The sequence below is a fragment of the Lissotriton vulgaris genome, chromosome 1_1 (genome assembly GCF_964263255.1).
Source record: "Lissotriton vulgaris chromosome 1_1, aLisVul1.2, whole genome shotgun sequence".
In the NCBI taxonomy this organism is placed as follows: Eukaryota; Metazoa; Chordata; class Amphibia; order Caudata; family Salamandridae; genus Lissotriton; species Lissotriton vulgaris.
In genome coordinates this window covers 1,638,475,880-1,638,482,415 of record NC_141685.1, presented here as the reverse complement: position 1 = coordinate 1,638,482,415, position 6,536 = coordinate 1,638,475,880, and the positions used below count along the sequence as shown (strand labels likewise).

At 42.3% G+C, this 6,536-nt stretch overlaps 1 pseudogene; it reads left to right on the top strand.

Moving 5' to 3' along the window:
* Nucleotides 1-4,502: 4,502 nt before the first annotated feature.
* LOC147750969 (eukaryotic translation initiation factor 3 subunit I pseudogene) lies at nt 4,503-5,691 on the top strand (annotated as a pseudogene).
* Nucleotides 5,692-6,536: the final 845 nt, after the last annotated feature.

The following is a 6,536-nucleotide window of genomic DNA, read 5'->3' as shown; positions in this document are numbered from 1 at the left end:
GCACCTTTACCGCGAAAAATCGCATTTTTTTTTTCACCCCCCAGGGAACTTTAATAGCCCCCTCATCAATCCTAGGGGTTCAGGAGGGGTCTGCCTTACCCCTTTCATTCATTTACACCTTTTTTCCACCTCTTATCTCTCGATCCCACAGAGAGACAAGATGGCGGCCGCTCCAGACTGTTTACAATGATAACAGCCAATCAGCTTCTCCTCAGACTCCCGTTACACTGCCGGTTAGCTGCCCGGTTCGCGTACCAAGACGCGTCTCTACGGCGAAAAAAATCGGATGTTTTTTTTTTGGGCCCAGCGTGGCTCTATAATATCCCCTCATCAATCCTAGGGGGTCAGAAGGGGTCTACCTTGCCCCTTTCCTTCATTTCCCCCTTTGTTTTGGCCTCCTCTTGTCTCTCGATCCTACCGAGAGACAAGATGGCGGCCGCTCCGAACTGTTTACAATGTTGACAGCCAATCAGCTACTCGTCAGACTCCCGTTACACTGCCGGTTAGCTTCCCGGTTAGCTGCCCGGTTCGCGTACTAAGACGCGTCTCTACGGCGAAAAAAACGGATTTTTTTTTTTTTTTTTTGGGGCCCAGCGTGGCTCTATAATATCCCCTCATCAATCCTAGGGGGTCAGAAGGGGTCTACCTTGCCCCCTTTCCTTCATTTCCTCCTTTGTTTTGGCCTCCTCTTGTCTCTCGATCCTACCGAGAGACAAGATGGCGGCCGCACCGGACTGTTTAGAATGTTGACAGACACCGGAGAGCCAATCAGCTTCGCTTCGCAAAGTTCCGATAAGCGAAAAGTACGCGAACCGGATCGCTGCCCGGAGCGCTGTTACAGATATATATCTTGATTTAAACGTTAATTTCTCAAAATCCACTGAAGCACATATATTGAGACCTAGCAAAGGCACATCGGGCTAACAGTCCCTACAATTTTGCCAAGTTTCGTGCAAATCCATTCAGCCGTTCGAGCTAAAAGTGAGTCCAACCGCCCTATGGAAAACTCAATGTTAAAAACGCGTTTTGGGACCCCCCTTTTTTCTCAGCCCCCCCTTGACGAAACCCCCCCAAATTTCCAGGAGCTGCTCAGAAACAAAATGTGCCATTTTCCTGAAAGTTTCAGCCGATTCCGTCCACAAACGCCAAAGTTATTAGACATAGAATTTTCAGAAATCCCATAGGGAAAAAATCCTAACTATATATACCTACTGGCGACCGCCAGTAGGTAATATATATATATATATATATATATATATATATATATATATATATATATATATATATATATATATATGCTGGGAGGGACAGGAACCGGACACCACTTCCGGTCAGAGAGTGGAGAGGGGATGCCTGGACAGCGAGGCACGAGCAATGAAGTGCATGTAAGCACAGCAGCAAGACACCATGATAAAGAACATACAGTAAGAACACTTACCTGTCTCTGCGTAACTCTGTGGACATGACAGTCGGCACATTAAGGGATTTCACTGGTTGCCAATCCGTGAGCGAGTTCATTTCAAGGGGCTTGTAGAGCCTTCTATAAGTCAGGCCTTTGTTACCTGGGTAATAGAATTGTACACTACCTTCCAATGAGAACTCTGCAGTTAATGTTAATGTTAATGTTAATGTTAACAGTTACTTATAAAGCGCACAGTCACCAGAGGTTTCATGGCGCTAATCATGTTTTAAGTTGTCGTATAAGACCCCGTTAATAGGCCAGCCTAAACAGCCAGGTTTTAAGTGCCTTTCTGAAGCCAAGTAAGTTATTACTGCTTCTCATAGTTAACGGGATGGAATTCCAGAAGGTGGCTGCGAGATAGGAGAATCTGCAACCTCCGACACGTTTAAGTTTTATAGTTGGGACAGATAGAAGGTGCAGGTAAGATGAGCGTAGATTACGCCGAGGGACGTGTTTGTTGATCATGGACAAAATAAATTTTGGGCAGGTGCCATGTAAGGCTTTATACGCTAGGCACCCAGTCTTAAACATAGCTGCCAAGGTTTCAGATTGCCATGTGTTACATTTTAAAAATTTGAGTGAAATTATGAGTGACATTTCAACTACTATGAGGGACACTTTCTCGCGAGCAAAAATCATGCAATTAAGACAATGCAAACTTCTAAATATCAGAAATTACAGCCAATTGAGCAACAAGAAACTCCAAGAACTTCTTGAAACTGTTGCAGAGCACCAGAAATGGAAGGAGACTAACCCTATTACTCCCGCCTGTAATCGGACTGTACTGTAAACGAATGCATAACCATGAAATTACACAAGTTAAGTTTATCAGCAGCAGTACTTTATTAAAGTTCTGTGTACATATGCTGACATATGCACAGTGTTGGCCACCTGTTGTTGTGCTGGTGGGGGCTGCAGGTGACATCACTCGGGCTCAGCTCTACCTCTCCTCCCCTTGCCTTCCCTTGTAATGTTCACGAGGCAGCCGGGCCATTGCGTAGCCACAATATGGGGACCCCTGGCCTAGGCCTCGAGTCAGAGTCATCATGATGTGGCAGGTCTCTTGGAGAGCGTCTAGGCCCCAACAGGATGTGTGAGCAGGGGAGCCACTGAAGTCAACAACATTTCAGACAGGCTGGGCACAAATCGGAAACAAGCATTTGCAATGCAATAGGTCTCGCATTAGGAAAGTTTGAGCTATTGGTATTGTAAATGACACATTTTTTATTTATGTGTTGGTTTTGAAAATAGCGAAATTAATAGCTTTGTCATTTACAATGCCAATAGTTTTAAATTTTGCAAATGTCAAACCTATAGCATTTGTAATGCAATATGTGTTGTATTTACGTGACGTAGATGTATTGATATTACAAATAACAATGGTTTTAATTTTTTTTAATAATTAATACTTAAATAAAAGTTATTGTAATTTATAATGGCAATAGCTTAAACTTTTGTAAATAATTGTTGTGAAGATTTTGTTAATTGTATTTTATTGTGACGAAAATCCAAGTACAGAAGTGAAATAAAAATTTTTTGTGACATTTGTAATAAAGCTTGAAACATTGAGAGAACATATTTGAACCAGTTGTTGTTGATTGGTTGCACAGATTGATGCTGTGGTGGTGCTGAGTGATGTTGTGGCGGCGACGAGTGATGCTGTGGCGTTCAGTGATGCTGTGGTAGCGCCTAGTAATGTTGTATTTCCCCTGAGTGATGCTGTGGTGGTGCTGAGTGATGCTGTGGTACAGCGACAGATAGAGTGAGTGTGATAGATAGACAGAGAGAGGGCGATAGATAGATAGAGTGAGGGCGATAGATAGATAGAGTGAGGGCGATAATAGATAGAGTGAGGGCGATAGATAGAGTGAGGGTGATAGATAGAAAGAGTGAGTGAGGGTGATAGATAGACAGATAGAGTGAGTGAGGGCGATAGATAGATAGAGTGAGTATGGGCGATAGATAGAGTGAGTATGCGCGATAGATAGAGGGAGGGCGATAGATAGAGGGAGGGCGATTTATAGAGGGAGGGCGATAGATAGAGTGAGGGCGATAGATAGATAGAGGGAGGGCGATAGATTGATCGAGGGTGGGCGATAGATAGATCGAGGGAGGGCGATAGATAGATCGAGGGAGGGCGATAGATAGATCGAGGGAGGGCAATAGATAGATCGAGGAAGGGCGATAGATAGAGGGAGGGCGATAGGTAGAGTAAGGGCCTATAGATCGATAGATAGATTGAGTGAGGGCTAAAGATAGATAGAGAGATAGAGTGAGAGCGATCGATAGATAGATAGATAGAAAGATAGATAGATAGATAGATAGATAGATAGATAGATAGATAGATAGATAGATAGATAGATAGATAGATAGATAGATAGATAGATAGATAGAGTGATGGCGATAGATAGACAGAGAGTAAGGGCGATAGATAGATAGACAGATCCAGTGTATTTATGTTGCATTGAGCAGTGTAAGTATGAGGTGTGTAATTATATGGCACTGAGTGGTATTATGTGGAGTGTATTTACGTTGCATTGAGAAGCATGGAATTATATGGCGTGTAATTATGTGGCACTGAGTGGTATTGTGTGGAGTGTATGTTGTATTCAGTAGAGTGTAATTGTGTGGCGTGTAATTATGTGGCACTGAGTGGTATTGTTTGGAGTGTATGTTGCATTGAGTGCAGTGTAATTATGTAGCATATAATTAAGTGGCACTGAGTGGTATTGTGTGTATTTTTGTTTTTGTTTTTAAAACATAAATAAAAGGCATTGTCATTTACAATGCCAATAGCTTAAACTCGCATAAATGCAACACCTATTGCATCTCACATGCTTGTTTGTAGCTGCATTTGAAATGCACTTCAGTGTTTCCTTGGGGATGTTTACTTCGTTACTTTTCAAACATCACTAAAGATGTAGGCTGGAGACATTGCAAATGACAATGCCTTTTATTTTTGTTTTTGTTTTTAAAACATAAATAAAAGGCATTGTCATTTACAATGCCAATAGCTTAAACTCGCCTAAATGCGCTTTTTCATCCCGCACGTTAAGTGTCACAGGCGAGGCCCAAGTTCGGCACCGGCATCATGAAACCCATCCTACTGCAAGGCCACGAGAGGTCGATCACCCAGATCAAATACAACCGAGAAGGCGACCTCCTCTTCACTGTTGCAAAAGATCCAATAGTGAATGTCTGGTATTCTGTGAATGGAGAGCTACTTGGCACCTACAATGGGCATACTGGAGCAGTCTGGTGTGTGGACTGTGACTGGGAAACCAGGCATGTCCTCACTGGCTCCGCTAATAACTCCTGCAGACTCTTCAACTGTGAAACAGGGAAGCAGCTGGCACTGGGAAATACCAATTCTGCAGTTTGAACCTGTGGGTTCGACTTTGGGGGAAACATCATAATGTTCTCCACAGATAAGCAGATGGGCTACCAGTGTTTTATCAACTTCTTTGACCTGCAGGATCCCAGTCAAATAGAGGACAATGAGCCATACATGAAGATCCCCTGCAATGATTCCAAGATCACCAGAGTTGTGTGGGGCCCTCTTGGGGAGTGTGTCATTGCTGGGCATGAGAATGGGGAACTGAACTAGTTCAGTGCTAAGTCTGGCGAGATTATTGGTATCATTAAGGAGCATCACAAACAGATCAATGACATCCAGATCTCCCGCGACCAGACCATGCTTGTCACAGCCTCCAAGGACAACACAGCAAAGCTTTTTGATGCCACAACTTTAGAACACTTAAAGATCTTCCGCACAGAGCGTCCAGTCAACTCTGCTGCCCTGTCACCAATCTATGACCATGTGATTTTGGGTGGTGGTCAAGAAGCCATGGATGTAACCACAACTTCCACCAGGTTTGGGAAGTTTGAGGCAAGATTTTTCCATTTGTTGTTTGAAGAGGAGTTTGGTAGAGTCAAGGGACATTTCGGGCCAATTAACAGTGCTGAATTTAACCTGGATGGAAAGAGTTACAGCAGTGGCAGTGAAGACGGCTATGTTCGGATCCATAATTTTGACTCTCAGTACTTGGAGTTTGAGTTTGAAGTATGATGGCTCAATTTATGTATTTCTTATTTCTCTTTTCCAAACCTGACTTCTCAATGCGATATTATTACCCTATTTACCCTCCAAATTGTGAAATGAGCATTCTCTGTAATATACTTGGGAGCAGGCGACTGCCAGTGAAGCTGTTGTTTGCACTGGAAACAAAACTGTACAGTAAACCCCATTTTCAGCTGTCCCACCAATGGAGAGAACTTTTATAAACCTAAAAATGTAATGTTTTTTCAGCTGCCTTAATTGTCTTGTGTGGCGTCAGGCAACAGTTGTATCCACTGAGCATGGGAGGTAATGTGGAATTAAATAATCCCACTTAAATAAATAAAGTAAGAATTGGTTATCTGTTAGTGACCACATGTTGTTGTAAAGGAACGATGAGTTGTAATCCAAAAATCTACCAACAGGTTAATTGAATTGAAAGCCGACTGGAATCATTCCCAATTGATGTGTGTTTTGTTTGAACTCGACTGTGCTCACTGGCTGTAGCTGCCCCAAACTGACTATTGGTGTTGGCAAAGTCCAAATTCTTCACCTCAGTTACTGATATCTGGTCGGAGAGTTGAATTACATTTTAACATCGGATAAACGTGGCTGCAATAAAGACCATTAACATTTGTAATTCATAAATATCTAAAATATAAATCCATATTTCCTGTCTTCTGTTCCCAGGAACCAAGGCCTCAATGTCTTTGTATAGCAGAAAAAATATTTTGTGCATCATTAGAGTTCTCTTTACGATTTGTTTACTTGAGAAACGTAATAATTTCACTACCTTTTTACTGCTGTAAATGATCTAGTTCCGATTGCTTTTAGAACATTTTTCAATTAAGAGCAGTTGGAAATGTGAAGAAAAAAAACTTGCGTAAATGCAACACCTATTGCATTGTTTACTTCATTACTTTTCAAACATCACTAAAGATGTAGGCCGGAGATGCACGTTAGCCTTCACAAGCTTAACATGGCCAAGAGACTATGGCTGTGAGCTTTTCAATTTTT